We start from the raw sequence: 12,308 nt of genomic DNA on the forward strand, positions 1-12,308 counted from the left end.
AAGCTCAGCCTGTCATCTGCGATTTATTTGTGTGGTCATTCCACTTTTATTTCCTCTGAATGGTTACTCCTAGACATTTTACGGTATTTACTGTGTCAATTGATTTCTCGCCGTTAGTGAAATCGACTAGTAGCGTAACTCTTCGTCTATTTGTTAGCTTCCTATTGGCGTTTGTTACGGGTTCGTCCACTGGCGGTTGTTTGTTTTTCTGACGAACTGAGAGTACGATTTCATGGTAGTGTCAGTCATTCCCATTCACCAGTAAAGGGATGTGAATTATTGAGAAAGTAGACCCTCGTGCTTGCGAAACATCTGAAAAGCGATCAAACAAACATTGGCCGAAGAACCAAAGTACATTTACATGCATTTTTCATGTGACAATTAATTAATAATTTTTAGGGTATAATACCCTCTTATAAAAGGTGTTCTTAACAACACCTCCTGCTGTTAGCATTCTGTGCGTTTTTGTGAAAGCTGCACCGAAGGAACCTCCACCCGAAACTGACAATGAAGCTCAGAAACATATATAAATAGAAATTTGCTCCAAGTCTGTCTTAAAGCGACGAAGATTTGGAACTTAGTAAGAGCTACCTAGAAATCATGAAGAGAATTGGAAATAACTGTATTAAACTGCACCTTATTAAGAGTATTGGCTTCTTTAAAGTTTAACTGTCGTCTAAAGAAAGTAACCCAGGCAAATAAAATAACGGCAATGCATTTGCACAAGTATTCAGTTACTGAAAGTGGCACATATCGTGTTCTTTGCTAATTGGGTGTGAGCTGTTACACAAGAGAACATATATTTAATTATTAATTATAATAATATAATATAATAATATAATAATCTGTGGTATAAAAATATTCAGTTTTACTATTTGTTCAAAAAGGAGAGGAAAGACAAGTTTCTGATAGTCGTACTGCACCTCAGTGTTCTACATTAAATCCCAAACCTCTGTGCATTGCCTAACGGAAAGAAACTGTGTTTGACGCTGTGCACGGTGATCCGTCCATGCGCATGCGCGCTGCATGTTGGCACAATTCGCTGGTGAAACTAAACACTTTCAGCGTGTTCCAACTTTGGCGACACTAGTTGCATGAGTTTTGAGGTTGTCTGAGTTCGTAGAATGTAGATAAACTGAAATATGAAGTTGGGAACGGAGAATAATTTTCTCTTTTTGGTTTGGATATCTATGCTTTGCATAGGTGTTTGTGGGATTTCAGTGATACTAATTACAAAAATAAGCAACATATTACTGCCGCTGAGACCATCATGTGCGATCATAACATAGATGGTTTGACAATATACGACCAGCATGGCAAAATTTATTGAGTTAGGAACACAAATACAACTGAATTATGAAAAATACAAGCAATTGTAATTTTAGCTGTGGCAATGCTCTCGTCTACAAGACTAAAATCCCATCGTTCGAGTTGGCCAACTCTTTGCTGAGAAATACAGGGTGTTTATAAATGGCCATTAAAATTGCTGCAACGCGAAGATGACGTGCTACAGACCCGAAATTTAACCGACAGGAAGAAGATGCTGTGATATGCAAATGATTAGCTTTTCAGAGAATTCGCACAAGGTTGGCGTCGGTGGCGACACTTACAACGTGCTGACATGAGGAAAGTTTCCAACCGATTTCTCATACACAAACAGCACTTGACCTGCGTTGCTTTGTGAAACGTTGTAGCGATGCCTCGTGTAAGGAGGAGAAATGCATACCATCACGTTTCCGACTTTGATAAAGGTCGGGTTGTAGCCTATTACGATTGCGGTTTATCGTATCGCGACATTGCTGCTCGTGTTGGTCGAGATCCAATGACTTAGCAGAATAAGGAATCGGTGGGTTCAGGAGGGTAATACGGAACGCCGTTCTGGATCCCAAAGGCCTCGTATCGCTAGCAGTCGAGATGACAGGCATCTTATCCGCATGGCTGTAACGGATCGTGCAGCCACGTCTCGATCCATGAGTCAACAGATGGGAACGTTTGCAAGACAAAAACTATCTGCATGAACAGTTCGACGACATCTGCAGCAGCATGGACTATCAGCTCGGAGACCATGGCTGCGGTTACCCTTGACGGTGCATCACAGACAGGAACGCCTGCGATGCTGTACTCAACGACGAACCTCGGTGAACGAATGGGAAAATATCATTTTTTCGGATGAATCCAGGTTCTGTTTACAGCATCATGATGGTCGCATCCGTGTTTGGCGTCATCGCGGTGAACACACATTGGAAGCGTGTATTCTTCATCGCCATACTGGCGTATCACCTGACGTGATAGTATGGGGTGCCATTGGTTACACGTCTCGGTCACCTCTTGTTCGCATTGGCGGCACTTTGAACAGTGGACGTTACATTTCAGATGTGTTACGACCCGTGACTCTACCCTTCAGGCCGGCCGGTGTGGCCGTGCGGTTAAAGGCGCTTCAGTCTGGAACCGCGTGACGCTACGGTCGCAGGTTCGAATCCTGCCTCGGGCATGGATGTGTGTGATGTCCCTAGGTTAGTTAGGTTTAATTAGTTCTAAGTTCTAGGCGACTGATGACCTCAGAAGTTAAGTCGCATAGTGCTCAGAGCCATTTGAACCATCTACCCTTCATTCGACCCCTGCGAAACCCTACATTTCGGAAAGATAAAGCGCGACCACATGTTGCAGGACCTGTATGGGCCTTTCTGGATACAGCAAATGTTCGACTGATGGCCTGGCCAGCACATTCTCCAGATCTCTCACCAATTAAAAACGTCTGGTAAATGGTGGCCGAGCAACCGGCTCGTAACAATACGCCAGTCACTACTCTTGATGGACTTTGGTATCGTGTAGAAGCTGCATGAGCAGCTGTACCTGTACACGCCATCTAAGCTCTCACTCAATGCCCAGGCGTATCAAGGCCGTTATTATGGTCAGAGGTTGTTGTTCTGGGTACTGATTTCTCAGGATCTATGTGTGAAAATGTAATCACATGTCGGTTCTAGTATAATACCTTTGTCCAAGGAACACCCGTTTATCATCTGCATTTCTTCTTGGCATTGCAATTTTAATGGCCAGTAGTGTATTTATTACTTACAGTTATAAATGATATGTCAATTGAAAGAGAAACTCAAACCGTTTTACCAAGAATCCTATAAATGTTCAATGTGAGCACCATTTGTCACAACGGCACACATCAAGTTTATAGCCCAAGCGCTGGATAGGCCGCAAGGAGCCCAATGACAGGGCTTGCTTTGCATGGCCTCCACGTTAACCCAACCTAACGCCATGCGATTTTTTCCTTTGTGGTTTCATCAAGGATCGTGTGTTCGTGCCTCCGCTACCAGCAGATCTCCCTGAATAAAGAAACCGGATTGAAGCAGCTGTTGCTACAATCACTGAAGACACACTTATCATCGTTTGGGAAGAACTAGGTCGGTTATAGACTTGATGTGTGCCGTGGGACAAATGTTGCTCACAGTGAACATTGATAAAGTTGTTGGTAAAACTGTTCGAGTTGCTCTTTCATTTGACCTATCATTCATAATTGTAAGTTTAATGTAATAAATATTATAAAGCGTTAAAACCCAGATATTTATTTATAAACACCCTGTTTTGTTGACACGAGAGAAGGCTATACAAATTCAAGAAGCTGCATTCTTTATTCAAGATTCATCTATTTAAAACGTCGCTGCAGAGCTCTCCATTCACGTATGTTACAATTTTGAAGTATTGCCACTGTACAGATCTGTCTTCAAGAGAGTAGTTTCCAAACCATTCTCTTCTTAATGCGGCCTGCTTCGAATAATTATTGTTGCTAGTGTTAATAATTATTACTGTTAAAGTTAATAATTAGTGGTATTAATGAAAAAGAGTCATTATCAACTAAAACCGTATCTTACAGCATGCCGAGTGATCTCGATTGTAATGCACGCAATATGATATGTAATTTCATTTCTGGCGACAGTGCTTCATGCATTACAGTACCTTTATTCGTTATCTCATAATAAAGTCTATTTAGAAGAAACATAAACAGTCCTGTTCACACTCTAAGATAATTAAGAGAACTTCTTGGATCTTCCGTTACAAATTATTTGAGCAATGATGCCGAGCAACCGAGTTGACGTCTTTTCTTCATCTAGTCGCGGACCGAAACACGTTTCTTATTTTTTTCTTGTGTAGTGATTCCACGCAACAAGCTTTAACTCCATCACAACTCGTGCGACGTGCAGCTGCCATAACTTTCATTTCAGACACGATTCAGGGACCCACAAAACGACGAAACTGAAGTGTATACTGGTGTCGCCGTGTTCACGGTCATACATGAAACCCCTATGTGCAACTCATGCCACGCGACGAATGGCGCAACCCAATCTCGTCGTGTAAACTAGGCTTAACATGGGTCGGTGTCTCTGCTGATGTTGTTGGGGGGAATCGTCTGTGTGGTGTTACTCGCTATAGCCAACTTCCTTCTGTTCATTCGAAACACGGCGATAACAACCCACACATTTCCTTACACTTTTAAACGACTCATAAGATTCATACAGACGATAGAGAATTTTTGATCAGGCGACCATTCACAACTGAGGAACATAACAATAGAATAAACTCCCTGTAGTTGCCAGTATTTGTTTTCTTTACTGCACCACCGGATTCGGCCTAAATGTTTGTCTTCAGATACCAGCAAATAATAATGGAAACATAAATGTGTGCGGTCGAGCCACACCCCCTCCACCCCCCCCCCCAAATGACTGACTGGGTACTGCAATTGATAAATTACTGGCAACTGAAGCGAATTTTTTTTTATTCTATTAATCAAACGAGACAGGATGATTCCAGGCCTAGTGGTCCACGTTTTAAAATGTTTCGTCGACCATGTCACGTTTTGTTCCAATTTTGTGAGCACCAAATGGAAGGTGGAGAAATTTATAGCATACATATTTTAATACACCTTGAAGAAAAGTTTTTTACGTGCAGGGTGACATAATGCCGTAACGGAATTTCAGAAGTTGAATCATTGTGGTAAAGTTGCAAAAGTGGAAATCTTTTCTAACAGTTTGCCGTGTGTTTATCCTTTAAGTTTTATGACATGTACTTCACAATTTACGAGGCTCTCAAAGACGTCAAAAAATTTTGCGTGACAAAATTTCTCCCAATTTGTAGCTTCGGCTCTTGACAGAGGTGATTTAAGAAGCTGTACTTTTGCAGTCTTGTTGTCTTTTGGCTTGTTCATGAAACCTGCAGGTTTTATCATTTTTGGATGCATAGCTTTTGAGTGTAGGAATCTGAAGTTGACCACAAAAAATGTTACTTTTAAAATAATACACTTTCAAACCCTAAAAGGGATACCGGATCCATGCTTACGTTAACCGTTATTTAAAAGAGCATTCGTTTCTCTACGAAACATCATAGACCTACAATTATTCCGTTAAATTTCCTGTGAAAATAATTGTATCGCAGTATCGTAATCTAAGATCAAACTGTTGGAGAGCGATAGTAACTATAAGCAAAACGCCAGTGCGACTAGAGTGAAAAATGGATACTGAGGCTTATTCTGGAATTCTCAGACTTTTTACAACTGTAATGCATAAGTAAAATAATTACGATATAAGGTTTTGTTTTTGCAGGTGATTTTTCATTCAGTGACTTTGAAAAATCTGATGTATGCAGCAAGAAAACCCGCAATAGTGTAATTTTGGTATTCTGGGTGATACAAGTTTCACTTGGCAGACTTTAAATTGCAATAAAATGTTGCAGATTATTTTTCCTGAGAAAAGTAAATGTTCTTCAGTCGTTCTTGACTGAGATTCAGTGATGACTCTACAATCTGTCTTCAGCATATGGCCATTATCGTGCTAAAAGTTGAATCTCTATAAAAATCATCTTGTTATCGGTTTTTTAAAGAAGGACTAGCATATATCAAGAGAATTAAACTCAGTTACTCAATCGGCTTCAAAAATTTGGCAAGAATTAATCAGTTTGGAAAAAATTTGATTAAACTATTTCATGGAACTCATTTGAGCCGTACGTATTTCAAAAACTTAACATCCGAACTGACGTATTTAGAGGTATTATGAGAAAGCTAGTAGACCATAATATCACTAAAGGAGAGATTAACTACAGCAAGACATCAAGGCAGTTAAAAATGGCGGAATTTTGTTGCAACTAAATTTATTGACCACTTTAGTAGGAATGCAATACCAGCTGTGGAACTTGTCGGAAAGCAAGGAATGTGACTGTGTCCCCTCCTTGAGCTAATAAGCCCCGTCCCAGTATGAAAGACATTATCATCAACACATGACAAGCCACATTTCCTTTTCAATGAAATTAGTCACAGCAGAAAAAGCCATATTTCGTTTCTAGGGGCGTTGGTGGCCATTATAATGAAACACACAAACACGGACTAGTACTTTATTGACCGTTGAAACGAAACAGCCTATCACTGTTTAGCTCCAGAGCATCCACCTTGGAGAGGTTCAAAAGTACCAGAACAGTATGAATATCTTGAGCATTTATCAAATATTACGCAACGGTGAAACTTCCAGAATTTTATTTCCACACCTGAAATAGGCCTATGTAAGATTCGCTTTCAACAAAACAAGCTCACACACAGTGTGTGTGTGTGTGTGTGTGTGTGTGTGTGTGTGTGTGTGAGTGTTTGTGTGTGTATGTTTGTGTGTGTGTGTGTGTGTGTGTGTGTGACTAAATGCCAGTAAAGTAGGCTTTCCCTGCTTAATAAGTGATAATATTCTTCTCACGTCTGCAGCTGGATCATGTCATCTTGACGCAATATTTCCACAGCCCGCCTAGCCGCCATTTTCAGGTGAGTAAGCAACTGCATTAACTCGCTGGATCTGATTTCAACACTACAACTGTCAGCTCCATTATATGCCGCGTAATGCCAACAGTGCATGCGCTAGAAATCATCGTAACTGACCTCTAGCGTAAGTGAAAATGTAGCACCCCAGTGGTGGAAGCATGCGAAATCGATAGTCGCTATCTATAACTATTTTGGTGGTTGAATCAAAGGTCGCTGTTGGTTAATTTCTGATAAAACAGGACACCAAATCTTGCTTAAAGTCTAAGCATGAATTGTCAGATAGTCAAATTTCAGTGGACTCTTTTAAAACACAGTCCTAGCAGCGCGACGTAAGGGCAATGATTTGTATCTCTTCATAAAACATTTTATGTCCCACGGTGAGGCTGCTCAGCCGCATCAAATTTTTCAGGCTAAAACAAAATTGTGTGGCGCTCGCTGGTGCTAAACACATCGATCCTGAATCCTACCAATCGTTTATCTAACATAATTTTTTCCGCAATGTTAGGTTGTTTTGTACACATCGGGCTTCCTAAATCCCAGGTCACTCTTTACTGAGGCAAGGACTGCTCTAATCGTGGCTGTCGGACGAGAGACACGTTTTATACCCAATCTTTTAAAAATTCTTTCTGCTTTCGAAGATATGCTCTCAGAAAAAGGCAGGAAAGCCACCGATTTGCATGTATGTTCTAATGGTTGTCACAAAGGCCCAACCCGGAAAGCACGACAGATGTGTTTGTCTATATAACCATTCTGCTTGAATACAATTTTAAAATGATCCAGCTCTTGTGGCAATGTTTGTGAGTCTGGAATTGTGTAAGCTCTTCTTGCCTACGTCCACAGGACCCCTGTGCATTGTAACGATGGATGACACCTCAATGCAAACGGGTAACAGTCCATTTGCGTCGACTTCCGATAAAAATTATATCCCAGCGTACCATCATTCCTTCCGTAAAACAAAACATCTAGAAATGGAAGCTTTCCATCTCTGTCAACCTCCACCGTAAACATGATGATGGGATGTAGGCAATTAAATTATTTAGGAAATGATTAAGAGTGTCTCTCCCATGTGGCCATACCATGGACGTATCGTCGATCTGTCTCCAAAAACAGGTAAGTTTTAAAACCGCTGCCATCAGCGCCACGGCTTCAACTTCAGCACGTGGCGACATAGCTAAATCGTTTCCTTCTCCAGTTTTTCACCAATTAACTGCAAGATTTCTTGAGTAGGAACGCAGGTAAAATCGACACTACGTCACAGTTGATAAGCACATGCCGGTCGCTATGGTCGAGCGGTTCTACGCGCTACAGTCAGGCGCCGCGCGGCTGCTACGGTCGTAGGTTTGAATCCTGCCTTGGGCATGGATGTGTGTGGTATCCTTAGGTCAGTTAGGTTTAAGTAGTTCTAAGTCTAGGGGACTGGTGACCTTAGATGTTAAGTCCCATAGTGCTTAGACCCATTTGAAACATTTGATAAGCAAATCCGGGAGACAAAGGCTCTAAGACCTCAATCACTGTGTAAAAATCATGGCATTGAGAATGTGATGTACGCAATTTCCTATATGAGGACCAAAAAACAAATTTTTGAACCCAGTTTTATCAGATATTAAAAAACAACGGTCTTTTATTCGGATATCAGAATAGTTATTGACAGCAATTTATCAATTTCGCTAGCTTCCACTAGGGCTCTGTAAGTTTACTAGCGCTAGAGGGCAGTTACGATTTCTGACGCGTTGTTGCCATTACCAATTGTATAAAGGAGACGACAGCCGCAGTCTGGATTCAGTTCCGGGGAGTTCATGCAGTAGCTTATAACACTAACCATTGTAATTTTGTATGCTTTTACCCAAATAACAGAAAACTTTGTCTCTATGTTGCCACGTATAACCCTCTTACTAAAATTTAGTTAAGTTTCCAAAAAAAGTTCGCTATGGGAAGATACTCTTGCTAATAGAAAAAAGCTTTTTCTATAGAGTTACCCTTTTTACACGATTTGACCGTGTATTCTGTCTAATGGAATAGTAAATTAGACTATTCAGTTCTTTTCCTAAGATCTTACCCAGCGGTTAGAAAGAAACACATTATGAATAGTATTATATTGATGCTAGGACAACTCAGTTGAAAGTTCATTTAGTGGTTTAAAATATGTACTAACAGTCGCCAGCATATTCAGCCGATGAAACAGTGAAGTACTGGAAAAGAAGAAGTATGAATTTTGCGTATTTTCTTGCTACTGTTTAAGTTTCTTCTTCAAATAAATATTACTCTAGGAAAACAATGTTGGACTACATCCTTACACGTTACGTTTTTAAAAGAGAAAAAGTCCAGTAGCTAACTTCAAAGAAGCTAAAAACTTTTGACCAGTGGGAACCTTAGAAAAGAACTTTCTATAATCAGCAAACTCAAATACTAAAATACTTATTTAAAAAAGCGCACAATTTTTACGCTGAATATTTCACTTCAAGAAAACCTCTTACTTACTGGAATTTACTTTCAAAAGCTGTTATTCTTTGAACTAACACTGCATAGTCACTTAACAGATTCTGGTAAATTGGCTACACTCTGATTGAATTTTACGTAAGCAAATTTTTACTATAAACTTTGCAATAGTGAAGAAAACACAAAAACAATTTAAATGGTGGCTCGTTGTATTAACTTGGCACTTCATAAGACTGTAAAAGAGGATACTCGGGTTAATCAAACACCAGGAAGGAACCCTATATAGGTGTATGATTAGGGTGAAATAACAGGGTGAACCAGTTTCGTTAAAGTTCAAGAATGATTATTAAAACACAGTTTAAATTAATGGTTCACGCAGTACAAAAGTAAAATTACAAAAATATCTTATCTGGTGGCTGTAGGCTTCGGTGTGGCGAACAATTATGTCGGCTACACTACCCTCAGTACGGCCTGCAAATGTCTTGCTGTATGGGCTGGATTTCTCTTCTTGGCGTTGTTCAGTTCTATCCCTATACAGTAGCTCAACAACTAGGAGCTGTGCCGTAAGCCGTTTGCAGTCTTGATCAGAGGCGTTTTTGTGCAAATTTGCAGGCAAAGCTTCTCCTGCTCCACAAAGGTGTTGTTCCAATCACTGCCGCCTACAGACTGTGTTAACTTACTTCCCGCGCTTGCTATAGGTAGCGCGCCAATTCGCCCTTGCCACATTTGCCACTCCCCAGAGTCACTTTAGTTCTAAACAAAAGCATACTGGCTTTTACATAACACCTATTTCTTACATTGTTCCTAAGCGTGACCATTTTTTAAATTGTCAGATTTACATCAACATGAACAATTTATAGACACAAATACAGGGTGAGCACAAAGTCTTGCCCTGATTATAACAAATTACTACAGAATAAGCGTTTGTCATAATAATTTACATTTGATGCCTTTACAAAAGTTAGTGTTACTAGTTTTTTTTAAGACCACTTACGTTAGTAAATCTCAACGTGTGCTCCCTTGGTAGCCCGGAGAATGTTGAGGCGGTATTCCAGTTCCGGCTAGGTGTTTCGTAACATGTGTTCTGTCACAGTACCCACAGCAGCTTGTATCCTAGCCTTCAGTTCGTCGACGTCAGCAACTGGTGTTACGAAGACTCTGTCCTTGATATAGCCCCAGAAAAAAAAGTCAAGGGGCGTAATGTCGGGAGAGCGGGGTGACCAGCGTGTTGGACTGTTCCTTCCAATCCACCGATACGGAAATGTATCATCCAGGAAATCACGCACTATCAAAGCCCACTGTGGAGGGGGGGGGGGTGCTCCATCTTGCTGGTGGAAAATTATCCGTGGCTGATTTTCTTCTAACTGTGGGGCAATGAACTGTTGCAAAACGTCTAAGTAAATGTTTGCCGTAATGGATTTTTCCACGAAGAAAAACGGTCCAAAAACCTTTTTATGCCTGATGCCACACCAAACATTCATATTTTCGCTGTCTCGCTGTAACTGTAGAGTAGCATGTGGAGACTGAACCCCATATACGGACATTATGCCTGTTTACCGTTACACTGACATGAAAGTTGGATTCATCGGTAAAGCATATGCGATTTAAGTATTCTTTAGCGCCATCAGTCCTGTGGAGAATCTCAGTTGCAAATGGTTCAAATGGCTCTGAGCACTATGGGACTTAATGTCTATGGTCATCAGTCCCCTAGAACTTAGAACTACTTAAACCTAACTAACCTAAGGACATCACACAGATCCATGACCGAGGCAGGATTCGAACCAGCGACCGTAGCGGTCGCGCGGTTCCAGACTGCAGCGCCTAGTACCGCTCGGCCACTTCGGCCGGCGCCGACGGTTATTCTGTTATAAATTGTTATAATCAGGGCAAGACTTTGTGCTCACCCTGTATTATTAATACAAAATGTCATCAGAAAATTATTAACGTAATTAACATAGTATTTTACATACATTATTCACATACAATGCAAAGAACTTCAAACTGCAGTATGGCACACTTTACTTTACATCTACAGAAAATATAGTACCAATATGCGAAATTATAAAGCAAAAAAGTTATAAAAATTTTAATTAACCATAAACAGATAATTATATAAGCTTAATCACCCGAAGATGGCGGCTATGTGGACTGCGGAAATATTGTGTCAAGATGACTTTATGATCAGGTTGTAGACCCGAGAAGAATATAATCAGTTATTACGCAGAGAAAGCCTACGTGGTGTCACCAGAAGCCACTATGAGTAGGAGATGGTTGAACGAGTAAGGAAGTTTGATAAACTTCCTAAGAATAAGGGGAAGCTGCTGAGTGTCCTCGCTTCCTTGCTGAGATGCCGCAGTGAAGGTATTAAACCTAAATTTGCAAGTTGTATTTATGATATTGATACGAAAATGGCCCAAAGCTTTACGAGGTGTGGGTGGCCGGAGTGGCCGTGCGGTTCTGGGCGCTACAGTCTGGAACCGGGCGACCGCTACGGTCGCAGGTTCGAATCCTGCCTCGGGCATGGATGTGTGTGATGTCCTTAGGTTAGTTAGGTTTATTTAGTTCTAAGTTCTAGGCGACTGATGACCTCAGAAGTTAAGTCGCTTAGTGCTCAAAGCCATTTGAACCATTTTTTACGAGGTGTGCTAGCTTTGTTTTGGTAAGGGATCGTATTCGTTTTACTCGTTGATAATTGGGTCAAATATCCAACGATTTATTTTACTTACACTTGGACTTATTATCCCCACTGTCAGCTGTATCCTAGGAATGAGTGTTTAGTTCTTCTTGGGGGTAGAAAACTGGGTGCAGGGGAGTGTCATCAGTGAATAGTCGTCAAAGTTTCAACGGATTTGTTATCGACACACGATATCGAAAGACAATATCCGTCGACGGCCTGATTAACACCACGAGCAAAGAATTCGATGACGACACGCTATCTGCTTTGCAGAAAGGCTTCAATTTTGGTGCTACACCGAGGAATGTTCCTATGAGAAAATTCAGTTGCACGGTTCAGCAAGTGGTGTCGGGCTTTCCTGAGAATCGGGCTGAAGTAATTAGGCAAGAGGTTTCACAA

This window comes from Schistocerca piceifrons, chromosome 2 (genome assembly GCF_021461385.2).
Source record: "Schistocerca piceifrons isolate TAMUIC-IGC-003096 chromosome 2, iqSchPice1.1, whole genome shotgun sequence".
In the NCBI taxonomy this organism is placed as follows: domain Eukaryota; kingdom Metazoa; phylum Arthropoda; class Insecta; order Orthoptera; family Acrididae; genus Schistocerca; species Schistocerca piceifrons.